This window comes from Saccopteryx bilineata, chromosome 6 (assembly GCF_036850765.1).
Source record: "Saccopteryx bilineata isolate mSacBil1 chromosome 6, mSacBil1_pri_phased_curated, whole genome shotgun sequence".
Taxonomy (NCBI): Eukaryota; Metazoa; Chordata; class Mammalia; order Chiroptera; family Emballonuridae; genus Saccopteryx; species Saccopteryx bilineata.
This window is the reverse complement of record NC_089495.1, coordinates 11,410,630-11,425,091: the sequence shown is the minus strand read 5'-3', so window position 1 is coordinate 11,425,091 and position 14,462 is coordinate 11,410,630. Positions and strand designations below refer to the sequence as shown.

The window sequence follows — 14,462 nt, the reverse complement described above, 5'->3', positions numbered from 1 at the left end:
TTTCCTCCTCCTATGGCTGCAACTGGAAGTCAAGCAACTTGTTCAAGGTCACACCACCATATACTGGTTTAGATGCTAATCTACTTAACTTCCTAAGCATAAGTTCTTAGCAGACCAAAATGATAAAAAAATTAAAAACAAAAATGACCACCAATACAGCAGCCTTGAGCAAAAAGGAGTAAACATAATTTATCATTTTGCCAGGTTCAATAAATACCATTTTGCTGTATTAATAGCCTTTAATAGTGTAGGCATTAGCCATCAATTAAATAAACCATTAAGTAGGGAATAGACGTGTCAATAAAGGCATAATCCGCTAATTTTCTAATCAATGATGCTAATCATTGCTGGATATTAATCAGGGAATGGACATTACCCATGTCCTAGACAATGCTTTCTAATCACGGTTCACTAAAAAAATTTTTTTTAAAAATCTAAAGATTAAAAAGAAAAGCAGAATATTCTAAATACATATTTCCTCAGTAACTGACATTGATAAATTATTTACCCCCAACAGATATAGAAATATTTGTAACACTGAATGGTTACAATATTTATGAAAGGTTGTATACCAGAATAGCTCTACAGCAAAGAGCATTTACATGAGAAGCAAAACTCGGGTTCAAGTTAAAACAAAACCTACTTGACAGTTAAACCAGAGGCAGCATTCAGTCATGACGGGTAGAAATTTCTGATCAGGACCAACAACGCAGGCCGCTTGAGCGATGGAATAGCCAGCCATATGCACAATACTGAATCTCCTTAAACCTCCATTTCCTCATCTCTAAAATAGCATCCAAGAACATTTATTTCAAAACCACCTGCTCTATATTAGGTGCTTTAACATATCATAATCATTATTTTTAATGCACAAAGGAGACCGGAGGTCATGGGCTCTGGGGCCCAGTTAATTCTTAACGGAGGAACGTGGCGCTCTCCCGCCCCGCCCCCCGCCCCCGCCGTCCCCAGTGAAGACAGGAGTAGGTGTTCGCGCTGCGCTTTTACCTCGGACCGGCAACTGCTTTAACTCTCCTATGCCTCAGTTTCCCCATCTTTACCATGGAGACCGGAAGAGTATTTAACTCCACGAGTTGTTCTGAATCCGAAGGGAACTAGTACCTACAAAAAGGTTTTAGCACCGAGACAAGCACTCAGCACCCAATAAATGTTCGCTGTAATTAGCCCTGCTTCTCCACCTACACAATGTGTCATCCGGATTAAGTGATCTAGGAGAGTCTTTGCAGTTCTGAAAATCTCTTAAGTCTCTTCACTTTCATAGGAAAAGTCAGTAAAATTGGTTTTCAAATTTTTGTGTGTTTTTTTTTAAGGTCAGTGAAGATGAAGCAAGAGGACAGAAATGTGGAGGGGTATTTGTTTGTTTTTATTGTTTTGGTCTCAACATCCTCACTGTCCATCTTTTGGGAACCAGAACATTGACGATGCACTAGTCCTTGCTACAAATTATTATATTAAAGACGTATCTTCCCTATTTCCGTCACCCCAGAGAGAGTCTCATAAGACATGACGTGTTTACCAGTTTAAGAAAATGAGAATCACAAAGATCAATGTGTTTCAATTTCCAATGTATCAGTGTAGGCAGTTGTGGCATACTTTTTCCTACTCAAATTTAATGTAATGATTCCTTGGCTCCTTTTAAAAGCCTTTCATTGTGGAAACGAACATTTTGCTTCATCTACACACCTACGGCCTAATTGGAACTCAGCTATCCAAAAACCTCACTGGACAAGAAATACAAAGAAATAGAGGTATTAGGTCAAAAAGCCTTCTGAGAGATCAAAACTAATCAAGTGAATACAATTAGCTTGGAGAGTGGTCCTTGCGAGAGAGAACCTTTCTGTCCCTACCAAAACCACAACGGTAACAGTAAGAGCACCTGAGCTGTTTGATGACAGCTAATAATAAGAGGTGAAAGAGGACAGCACAAGAAAGGAAAGTGCCTGACCAGGCGGTGGCGCAGTGGATAGAGCGTTGGACTGGGATGTGGAGGACCCAGGTTCGAGACCCCGAGATTGCTGGCTTGAGCAAGGTTCACCAGCTTGAGTGAGGGGTCGCTGGCTTGAGCGTGGGACCATACATGTGACCCTATGGTTGCTGGCTTGAGCCCAAGGTCGCTGGCTTGAGCCAGGGGTCACTCCCACTGCTGTAGCCTCCCAGGTCAAGGCACACATGAGAAAGCAATCAATGAACAACTAAGGAGCTGCAACGAAGAATCGATGCTTCTCATCTCTCTACCTTCCTGTCCCTCTCTCTGACTCTCTGTAAAAAGGAAAGTGAAAACCTTACCTTCACAAGTGTACCTATACTTGAACTGCATGGTATTCAAAAGGCTTACAAGAAAGACGTGATATTTGGAATAGGTCTGGAATCACACAGTGCTACCTTCAGATCGCTGTTCCACCGTTTGACAGTTGTGTGACCTTGAATTTACTTAACCTAAGTAGTATAACAATTTTTCCATCAGTAAAATGGAGAAACCCCATCTGAAAGGCATGTTGTGAGAACAAAATAAAATATGTATAAGAGATTTTGCCTAGTTGTGGGCTCAAAATAATGATAGGTAATAAATAGGAATACTAAGTATAGGTCCTCAGATTGGGGATATTTAGCCCTCAACAGCTCCTGAGTAAATTATCATATGGTAACCCAGGACAAGATAACTGATGTTTATAACGATGACCTTCTATTATCAAGAAGTTAAATGACATTTCATACGCTCAGTCAGTAAGCATTCAGCAAACAGCTATGGAAGCGCTCTTGTTTTCTCAGCACTGTGGTTGGTGCTGGTGCCCGAAGCTGGGTAAGACACAGCGGTGACCTGCTAGAACTTGTCCCCCTCGTCGGGAAGGGGGGACTGTAAGCAAACAAGTCCAGTGGAACCTCGTGGAAGTGCTGTAACAGAAACGGGCACCAGGTGCTCTGGAAGCATCAAAGGGGCAGGCAGCCTGCCTGGGGCCACCCGTGAGGGCTTGCGATGCCAGGCAAGCAGGCTCTTGAAGGGTGGGTGAGAGGGTGAGAGGGTAAGAACAGGTATGAGGAGCACTCGCCAGGGACAATGGCGAAGCATGGGGGTGTGGGTGGACAGGTATAAGCCGAAAAGAGAAGTGGGCCAGAGGTGGGATTGTGAAGGTTCCAGTTAAACCCACTAAGGAGTTTGGACTTGACCCAAGGAACACTACGAAGATTGCATGCAGGGAAGTACCAGGCTCAGAACTATGATTCAGAAGGATACCTGCGGTGACAGAGTGGGGCCAGACAGACAGACAGACGGCAGGGAGGCCAGGTTAGGAGGCTGAGGACACAGTCAAGGGAGGAGACAAAAAAGCCTCAACTCAGGCCCTGGAGGTGGGAGCAGAGAATAGGAAAGAGAGGAGGCAAGGTGAATTCATTTTAAACACATTTCAGTCACGGTGTTAATTTCTTTTAAATAAATATTTCTTAAAGGAATACATCCTTGGCAATCCAGAAAACTCAACTCTCCTGATGGGACAATTTTTGGTGACTCTGAATTCCTTCGATGGCAGCGTAACATAAATTCGCGGCACGGTGATGGGGTGATATCTGATAAAGTTTAAAATAATATTTTAGGTATTTGGATAATGGGCCAATCCTTTTCTTGCTTATGACAAGATTGGTACTTAGTTCTGATTAATTGTCATAAAAAAGGATTCAGTAAAAAAAGATTAAGTATACACTAAACCCCCAATCAGTTGTGTCTGACAGCTTTGCCTAGGAAAACAAAAATCTTGTATGCGGCACTTCATTGATTTCACTGGAGTTTTCAGAATGGTTAGATCGTGTCCTATGTTTAATAAACCTCTTCCTATTGTTAAACAATACTTGTTCAAATATTTAAGCAAAAATTCCATTTTAATGGAGTTGATATAAAATACATCACAAGGAAAATATTGGACATAAAGTTAAGAAATACAAACTGCACAGATCTTTTTGGGGACAATGATGCCTCTAAAACAGCAGTCACAGAACTACCAAAAGTTGAACCACCTTCAAGTAAACATACTTAGGCCCTTGTTAAACATTATTCCCGCTGCTAAAATGGAGGTTGGCAAGCCTCCTCTCTTAATAGCTTAGAAACAATTTGAAAAACAGCAGAATGGTAGCTTCTTTGCAAAGAGACTAATCACCATCATCATCATCATTAAAAGATTCTTAAAAGCAAATACAGACCGGGCAGCCAACCTGACCCCCTTAATTTTTAATGAATGAAGGAATATCGTCTGAAATACCCTTAGGAGGGAAAACCGACTATCATTTAAAAAAAGAAGCTAATTTTAATGTTCACCTTCATGCCGATGATCTACTAGCGCAGGGAGTAATATTTGAGAACAGAAAGAGAGACATATGATCAGGTGGCGTATGAGAATCTGTTGGTGCTAAAACAAGCAGAGGTGGCTGTCATCCAATAGCCCAGTGGCTTCCCCACCTCCACCAAAGCCATTTCACTGGTGATGGGCTCCGAAGGTTGATAATGCGTTTAACCACTTTCCTTGCCTCTGACTTACCTGACCGCGCAAATCCAAATGGCTTTGTTTAACTACCCTGGCCTTTTTGTGTGTCCCCGGACAAAGATAATTAAGGAGGAGTAGTGCCCCCTACTATCACAGGAATTGAAAGACAGATAAACTTGAAGAGCACAGCCAGGGTGTCCACTTCACTAATGCACAACTTTTAAGCAGGAGAGATAATGAAATAATGGATAAGTAATTATAAGAGATTAACAATGTTCAATGTGTTGTTACGCTGTGATTCTGTTTTATTTAAAAGAAAAAAAAACATTTTAAAAGAGTTCCAGAGTACATTTTACAGGTCCCCAGCCAGCGGGTCCTCTCTCTGCCTGCTGGAACTGATTTAACACTGAAAAAAAAAAAAAAGGTGCTTTGCAGAAACTTAACAGGAAAAGAGTTTGTTGAAACTTCCACACATCATTTTAATTTTTAAAAATTTTAGGTTGCTATATATTAATAGGAAAAACTGATGTGTTTTTCCTATATCATTTCTTTTTTTTTTAATATTTTTTATTTATTGATTTTTTTAGAGAGAGAGGAGTGAGAGAGAGAGACAGAGAGAGAGAGAAGGGGGAGGAGCAGGAAGCATCAACTCCCATATGTGCCTTGACCAGGCAAGCCGAAGGTTTCGAACCGGCGACCTCAGTGTTCCAGGTCGACGCTTTATCCCATTGCGCCACCACAGGTCAGGCTTTCCTACATCATTTCTATATCACTCTGGTATGCTCTGGAATCCATTCTGCCTTCTAAATGAATAAAACAATATGTTTACCTGCAACAGTTATTTAATTTTAAGAAAGGAAAATAATAATACTTAGGAAAGAAACTTTTTCTTTTAACTACTATAGAGCATGGTTTCTGGTTTCCCAAGTCTAATGATTTAGATGTGAAGTGCCCTCAAATATCTGTGTGTACTTTTCAATTTTTATTCTTCATTGGTGATATGAATTTACCAGCAGCAACATCTATTGCACAAATCGTTTCTGGGATACCAGAGAGGAAGTTGTTTTCACCCTATCATTAAAATTAAGAGCTGATATCTCAAACTTAAACACGTAGAATTTGTAACATAACAGGTTCATAACTAAAATCAAAACATAAATACCCAGTTTTAAAACAACTGGTTTCTTCAGGATTAAAATTTATACCATTTCAAATCTCTAAAAATAATCAAATAAGTTCCACATATCCAATTGTGATTTTCTATAGAAAATACAAATTTGGACATGTCAGAAAAAAACAAAAACAATACATATCTAATCACTAAATTGAGACTTCAATTTGGGTCAAAAGGTCTTAGACACAAATATTACATTAACTTTTCATTTTAGACAAGACTACGATATGAGTCAGGCAAACTTCACTCACTTTATATTACCTCTTATTAGGGAAGTCTGTGATGGCTAACACCCTGATACAGCTGATAAACCAACATAATGACTTTATAATGTAAAGTACCTTTCAGAATATTTTTTGCTTAAAAATATTCAACGTTTGAGGATATAGAATCACTTCATGGATCACTATAACCAAAATAGCAGTTAGGATTGATAACTTAATAGCTATAATTCTATGCTTGTAGATTTGTCCAGATCAATGTAACATAACTACCTGGCGAATAATCCCATCCTAACCCTTTGGGCACACTCTTGCTCCTCCCTCCTATCCCTCTCACGTTTGTTCTATTCTCTCCATTTCTTTCTCTCCACAGGGAAGTCCCACAACTTGTATTTGTGACTGCTGTTGGACAAGCCAAGAACCAGGTCACTGGAAAGCTAGCTCACTAAAACATCTAAGAGTTGGGATTGAGGTTTCTAGTCGTAACTACTTAAAAGTTCTGGTCTAACACAGGAAAGTACGTATTACTTAATGATCAACACACACACACAGCAAACCAGTACTATCTCTCATTTACTTATTAACTCTCTCACTTCAATAAATATATTGTTCTGTTTCCTTAATGGTACCAAATTCATAACATCCAAACATGGATGTTAAGAAAGACTTAAGAAAGACTATCTTATTTTTCAAGTGTTCAGTGCTAAAGCACTCATAAACAGAGTAAGAGAATAATCACTGCCATGCTCCAGTTTAAACTACACATTCATGTATATATATAATATACGTATATGCATACATATACACATATTTGCACAAACAGTGAGAAAGCCATCACAAAGTGGGATTATGCCATATTAGTGTAAAATTGATGTTTTGTAAAATGAGAAAAGTTAATAAAAAATGACTCAGTTAAAGATTTCAGATAAATGCACTGTCCTTCATTTAGCATTTACTGGACTGTTAGAAAGGTGGTTTGTTAAAAATCTTTATTCTCCATTGTTTAAAGTCTGGCAAACAAAATAAATTATAAACATAAAGAGACTGATGTTCCACAGCCCAATCTCTTAATTGCTGATCAGAGCTGAAAATAGACCTTATTTTTCCTCCACTAATTGAATGAGTCTTGTTAAACCTTTTGAAATGCACTTTAGAAAATGCAAGAATACAGCTTAGAACAGGTTCTTTAATTTGGGTCATTTTCTGTTACTTGCAGTAGTGACGGGTGCTTAGCAACGCTGTTCGGGTGGCCCTTTTAAGGAAATGAATACCTGCAATACAGCATTTTAATCTATTTTCTGGCATTAATTATCAAGATCACTGTGTTTAGACAGTGCCTCCTTTGGCACGTCCCTACATTATGAAAGAAAGGAGTCCCGTGATAAATTGAATGTATTATCTCAGACGACAGAAGACCCCATGCAACCCCTCCATGTAAAATAATAATAATAATAATGTAAGGACATTAACAACTAACAGTACATAGAAGCCACAGAAAGCGCTGGTTTAGAGAAGGAGCTTACACTGAAAAATCAGTGTGCAGACATCCATGAGGGTCCATGTTGTCACTTTTCTTTTGCTAAATCTTTGTGGAGAATTAAATTCCATTATGCCACACACCAGGCTACTGAGAGCTAAAAAGTATGCAGCGATGCAGCCAAAATGCAGTATTTACTTGGTAGTTAAAGGTTTGCTGAAATTTTAAATATTGATTTATGGAAGAGGACTTCCCATGTGAGAAACGTTCACAGGAATATTATTGAAATCGTGACCAAGTTATTTACTTCATGTTTTTTAATGTGCTCTCATGATTCATTATCGGGAAGACAAGGAAACCAGGTAGTCTTAAAGAAATCAAACTGCCACGTTTGACTCTAGAAAGAGGTCCATTCCTATTTTATTAATAATCAGTACAACAGGTTTAAGAAACTAGCAATTCAAAATACCTATAATTCTGAGATTTTTTTTCTGATATCAATTATCATTGTTCAAAGTACAACTCTTCTAACTTTTTCCCCAGGATCACACGACTCATTTTAGATCTCACGTCCTGAAGGAAGATGACACTCTTACACATCACCATTCTTTTCTATCTGCACAGTTAATAAGAGATCAAGTGACTCCCTCTTTGTCTAGAATGCATCCTAATTTTCATTTTCAAGGGCCCTTTTTAAAAAAAAAAAAAAAAAAAGCTTTTAAAACTTAGCCCCCATAGACAAGAAAGGAATCAGGTTAACCACCTGCAATCATATTTGTTAATTTCAGTCTACCAGTTCATGTATAATCAGCAGCTCTTTAAATGAAACCCACTTTGTACTTGATTTCAAATTTGCTATCAAATTGTGTAAATCACAGTCTACTATGGGATAACACCAAAATTTCTCAAGTTTTGTGTTTTTTGTTTTAACCTCTTAAGACAGATGGACTGCTTGGGGTTGGAAGGTTTTTGAACGCTGGAGTTGCATTTTAACGCCTGGGAATCCGCTGGGGGTGGGGGTGGTGAGGCAAACCACAAAATGTGTGGCACAGACCATATATGCGGCACTAAAATATTCTGGAGGGGCTTAGTAAATTAGCTGTCTCTAAAATGCTTCCTCTGGATAGTTTCAATCCTTTCTTAAGGACTACTTTAACAATTAGCACACAGAGGTCTCTGGATGGCTCTCTGCAACATTTAAGACCAGAGAACAAAAGGTTTATTTTAAAAAATGAAAACCTTGGCTTGTACTACTCCAGACGTGAATCTGCTTTCAATTACCGAAAGTATTTCCACTTCAGTGGAAGGGGTTCAAATCTTCAACGACACCATCTTACAGCACTGATTTTGATTAGAGGAGGCTTTCAGAAGACAGAATGACTTTGTGACTGGGACCCATATATTCTGTGCATATCATGTATGAGATATTCCAGAAAGGCAGAGACGCCAGCACAGGCAGGGAGGACCGGGCTTCTCATCCCCAGAGCCGGCACTGACCTTTGTTTGATGTTATCAAACCACGCGCATAAATGCTAAGAAACGATTCTTACTTTCTAGTCGGTGCACAAGTTCTTCCGCAGGAGGAACGTGCACCGATGGCCACCGGTAAAGTTAGATTTCTTTTACAGACTCTGCCCAATAAAACCCCTCTCTTGACCAAAATCACACACTGAGTATTTTGCAGGAGAAAATCTGCTGGTTTAATTAGCAACATGATCTTGTACCTTTTTTTCTCCCCCATTAAGCAATTAGTATGATGGATTTTAGTTAATGGGGCGAAAGGGCCGATTAATTTCAGCTCAATGCAGATTTTTAAACATCGCAGACACAAAGTATCTCAAATCACCCCTGCTAAGATCTTGCTCCTACCGAATCCAACAAGCCCCATCACCCAAGTCACCGAACGCAGGAAAGAAGACCTCTCCCTCCCGGATTCGGGCTGCAGACTACTTATAAAACAATCCACCTGATTAAAAAATACCGGGAACAAAAGACTCCATTCCGCCGCGACTACCTGCACCACTCGGAGCGCCGGAGAAAGTTCAGCCCTCGCCGCTCCTCCTTCCTTAAATCTGGCCCCTCAGGGGTTAAAAAGCCACCTCATTTCAGATGCTAATGTGGCCTCGCCACCGAGTCCACCCGCGCGCGGAGCCTCCTCCCCCGCCGACAGCACCCGGAGCCGCGCGGGGCAGCCGCCGCCGCCGTCCCCGGCCACGCGCGAGCCGCCCGGCGGGAGCGGCGCGGGGCCGCCGTCCGTGCGCCCAGGCCGCGGGGCCCGCCGCCGCCGCCGCCGCCGCTCACCCACCTGGCCGCGGCGCGCCCTCGCTGTGGCTGTGCGGAGCCGAGCCCGGCGCTGCCAAGTTGCCCGGGTCTGGAGCGTCTCGTGTTACAGCGCCGGGCTCGGGGCTCCGGCTGCGGGCGGCAGCCAGACATGATAGGCTGAGGCTCGTCTGTTTACAGCCGGCCGCCGAGGGGGCGGCGGCGGCGCTTAACCCCTTCGCGCCCGGCCCGGCCGCTGCCTGCGGCCCCTCCTGCCACACTCACGCTCGCCACACGCTCGCGCACACGCACACACGCTCACACACACTCACGCACGCGCCGGCATCAGAGCGGCCGTGCCCCACGCGAGGAGTGGGGACTGCAGCGGCAGCTGGGTGCGGGCTTGCTGGCACGACCGTGCGGGGAGGCCCGGCACGCGCGCGCACGCACACACACACACACACACACACACGCACACGCAGCCTAGAAAGCACCCCTGTTCTCCGCCGGGCTCCGCCAGGTCGCTGCGGGGTTGGCGTGATTTCTCCGCGAGCGCGACAAAAGAGCCTCTCCCCCAGCACGTGGAGGAAGCCAACCCCGCTCTGCCACCATTCCCGCGTCGCCCGGCTGAGATGTGGACTCAATCCACGGGCGCGTGGTGGCCGTACCCGGGTCTCGGCCCAACTAAGTCCGCCCGCTCGCGGGACGCGCTGCAGGGAAAAGGCGGGGGTCCCCGAGGCGGGCGCGGGGCGGCTGGCCGGGCCCGGAGTCCCGCCTGGCGGGGGTCGCTGGTGCACGCCGCGGGGACCCGCTCGCCGGCTCGCCGCTCGGCCTGGGCTGCGAGGCGGGGGCTGCTCGGCGTCCCCCTCGTTCTCGCTGCGGCGTCGGACCCTCATCCACGCGAATGAGAGAGCCGAGCCGGGCCCGCGCCCCGGGAGGGAGGAAGGTTCCTGGGGCTGGCGGCATGGGGCCAGGTGGTCCGTCCGAGCTGGACAGCCCTGATCTGCAACAGCTAATGTGGTGCTCTAACTAGCTTGACTTTTAAGTAGAAGATACTTCAATATAGCGGCACCGAAATTTTTATATAAATTGTCTTTTTGTTCACTCCAGATTCACTTTTGTCATTATTTTTGTATTGCCTCCAGTCCAGCGTCCCTCCTTCAATTTCTTTTTTCTAGAACATTCCACCCGCTTCAGCTTCCTCCATTAAACTGAAAATTGAATGAATGTTCGTGAATTTTTAGGTTCACCGAATTTTCTTTTAGTTCCTCCAAACCCCTCAAGTATTTTTATACATAAGAAGAAATCAAGAAAGACGGTGTAGTACCAATATCAATCAATGTATCTTTATAGTATTAGCTGTCATTCCACATTTTAAATATCTAAAGGTGGACTTAAACCAAAAAATTAATGTATCCAAGAATTAATTCTCCCTTTATCAATAAGATCAAATGAGGACTATATCTTTCCTCATTCCCATGATTAACAATAATGTCCTCTTTCCTCTTTAGCATACTACCTTCACCTTGACGATTGGCACTTTTTGCATCTAATGCTGCATTAATGTGAATACAGCTCATCTATCTCTTGGAGGATACTTCTCAATTTTCATCACCATCTAACACATCCATCATCATGCATGGAAATGTCTGATGTTACTCAGAGTTTAAACAAAGTCTCTACATCTTAGTGGTTGTTTTTTTTTGTTTGTTTGTTTTTTTGTTTTTTGGTTGGTTGGTTGTATTTTTTTTTTTTGCAGTAACAATGGCTCTTTGAAAATCGTGACTTACAGACACATGCTATTATAACATGATTACCATAATGTCTATTCTCCCCTGAATGATCAATACATTTCCCCTTTAATTATAACTTATTATAGAAATTATTTAAACATTTCTTTGACACAGTCTAAAGTTATTTTGGAGTTTTGTAATTCTCTTTAACAAAATTGGGTCAAAAAACAGAACAATAGATATTTTGTGGGGCACTGAAAGACTTCCAAGTTCTTAAGCAAAAACCTTCCTAAGTAAAACAGTTTGAAAGGATTATTTCAGGGACCATTGTAATGTGTGTGACCCTTGGTGGGGGCACGGGGGTTGCCTGAAGTAATTGCACATGAACACTGTATAACTATTCATGCCAGACTATGAGAAGGTGTGGTTCTTAGAAGAAATAAATAGGAAGAATACTGCTTGATTAGTGTTTGCCGGGACCCGGGAGCTTGTCTATGCTTCAGATATGTGCCCCCTGGATTTTTTATGAAACAAGAACATCTTCATTTGGACTAGAACATTAGAAGACAGGAAGATGAACATTCTAAAATGGAAGAATGAAGGGCTTTAAAATCTTAAATCACTCTTTGGGTCAAGGTGAATCTCAAGAACAATGGTATTTGGCATGCTCATGCCCCCAGGTAAATGCTGTGTAAATTGGTCACCGATTGACAGCATTTATTAAAATTCCAATTTAAAATGCTAATTAAGACATGCTCATCTATAAATATCAGATACAGGTTAGGTACATTTTTACATTGGATGATACTGGAATATTCTACATGTTATATAGAGTTCTTTTCTGAATACAAAACTAATTATTTTCAAATTGGATAAAACATCCCTTGAGAATAATCAGAGGCTTCCTTTGAACACAGCTGAAAAGCGGCGGCCGCAGCCCATGGGGAAAAAGGAGGGGAGACCTGGTTTTAAACCGTTTCTATCGCTGAATAGGAAAGGGTGGCTCCCACGTATCTCTATCCTTCCAAGAAGAGACTCCAGGTTTTCTGGCAGACCCATCCGTGCACTAAACCATGCCATCTTTTAAATATAGGAGTCCACTAAAGAGTTCTATAGAGACATATAATAAGGCTCGCTTTAAACTTCTATTTTTGTCTACAGTAGTTCGCCATATTGATGATGTCAGGAATAATTAGCTTTATGGACGCTGCCTTCTATAACTTAAGCATTTCCTGTCGGTCGAAGGTCTGCAGAATTCTTCACAGTTCCCCGAGCAGACACTAGCAAATATGTTGAATTATGCAGCTATTTTATGTTGTGAATAAATAACCACGTGGAATCATACCTGTGCTATTAAACGAATTTCACTTATAAATGAATTCAGTTCTTTGGGCATAAAATCCTAATGACTGCACACCACAAGGCATATTTTTAAAAATGCATGAACCAAACCAAATCAAAGCGAATTGTATTTAAAAAAAAAAAGTTCACGAATGAGCTGTTACTTCAAACTGGCACCGACTTAGCTTTCGTATTAAGAGCTCTTCTGAATTCTCTCGGCCTAGATTAAAACCTTGAAGAAAAAATCAAGAGTTTAACCGAAAGTAGGATGATTACCTTTCCTGCTGATGATTAAGCACCAAATCCATAGTCAGAGATGTTAATAAAAATCAAAATCAAACACTTTTAAACTATATTAAACATGATATTAACATTGAGCACTTCATATGACTGTCACTATATGGAGCATTGGACACATGTCATTTTTATTATTTCTCTAAGGCCCTATGAAAAAGTAATATTATTCTCCCATTTTACAGATGAAGACATTGGAACTTAAAGTGGTTAATAAAATGTATACATAGTTATAGTTGCCAGGGCCCAAACTCAGCTCCAGGTCCCGAACCTGCAGCTAAATCCATTTCCCTAACTACTTAGGGTCGACTCAGTAGTTTAAACTGAAATTAGTAGTACAGTTCACATCCTAAATCAAGTACATCAGGAGAAACCATACCAACACTTGAAAATATGATATTCTATTTTTTAAACTGATGATTTGGGAGGGGAAAAAAGGCACAGCACCTGATTTGTCCTGTGTTTTGAAGTTCCCTTACAAATTAAGGTAACAAGTAATACATGAATTAGTCTTCTCTGCAATCCTATAGGGAAGTAGTTATTAAACCATGCCTGCACACCTAATTTAGGGATTAATTTAGGTCCATATATATATATATATATATATTCATGTCACTCTACAATTTTGTTCATCTAAATAGATTTTGTTTAAAATGATACATTTATTTTTAAACGTTTTCTGTTTCAAATAACAAATATGTCAAAGAAACTATTTATGTCATCAAAGTGACAGAGCACTGACATTAGCACAAAATAATTGTACAATTAGTTTAGTTACGTGCTGTAAATAATATTTTAGATTTTTTCTTTTATTTCGCAGTTATTTTGTCAGTAACATGAAAGTCTCCCAACAGTTATGTGGACTCTGTTATAAGCTGACATAAAACTGTATTTAAAATAATATTTCTCAGTCCTTTTTCCAATAAAGTTCAATTATCATTTACACTGGAACAGAAGTTATGGTTTGAAAAAATAAAAGGCTTGTAATAAAGGCCAATTCATAATTTTTCACAGATGTCGACAGTAATTCTAAAAGACTAGTATAATATCTAGGTAATTCTTTGATTTAACCTACAGAAAAATCCACCCACAATAGCCACTATTCACAGCTCTCTGAAATGACCCATATTCCAAATCGTTTCTAAAAGGTAAGCTCTTTTTATTTTTAAGGGTGTTAAATTATTTCACCAAAAACACAAATGCTTTCTGAGATCTGATACATGATGAAGACCTAAGCCACTTCCTTTAGAGCTCCAACCATGTTTGTTATGTGTCAAAAGAACTGGTTCTTATTTTTGTCCTAATTCGGGTGACCTTGGGCAGGAGCATGCTGGGTCCTCCACAGCCTGGGCAAGCAGGGAGGAGGAGGAAGCAGGATCTGTAATGTGTGATGAGGTCTGCACTCCTTGCAGGGGTGCAATCAAGCAATGCCCTGCATCCAAAAGGCTTAGTGAGCTTCAGCCCTATGCTGGAGAG

At 41.2% G+C, this 14,462-nt stretch overlaps 1 protein-coding gene across 7 annotated transcripts in view; it reads right to left on the bottom strand.

Moving 5' to 3' along the window:
- The window catches only part of TENM3 (teneurin transmembrane protein 3), a 621,635-nt gene that overhangs the window by 325,812 nt on the left and 281,361 nt on the right, over positions 1-14,462 (bottom strand). The window contains exon 1 of one of the 7 annotated variants that reach the window (XM_066237380.1): positions 9,665-9,771. The exons of the other annotated variants lie outside the window; for them this stretch is intronic. The gene's annotated coding sequence lies outside the window, so the exon portion shown is untranslated. Of the gene's footprint in view, positions 1-9,664; positions 9,772-14,462 lie in introns of those variants that run through there. 7 annotated transcript variants of the gene reach the window in all.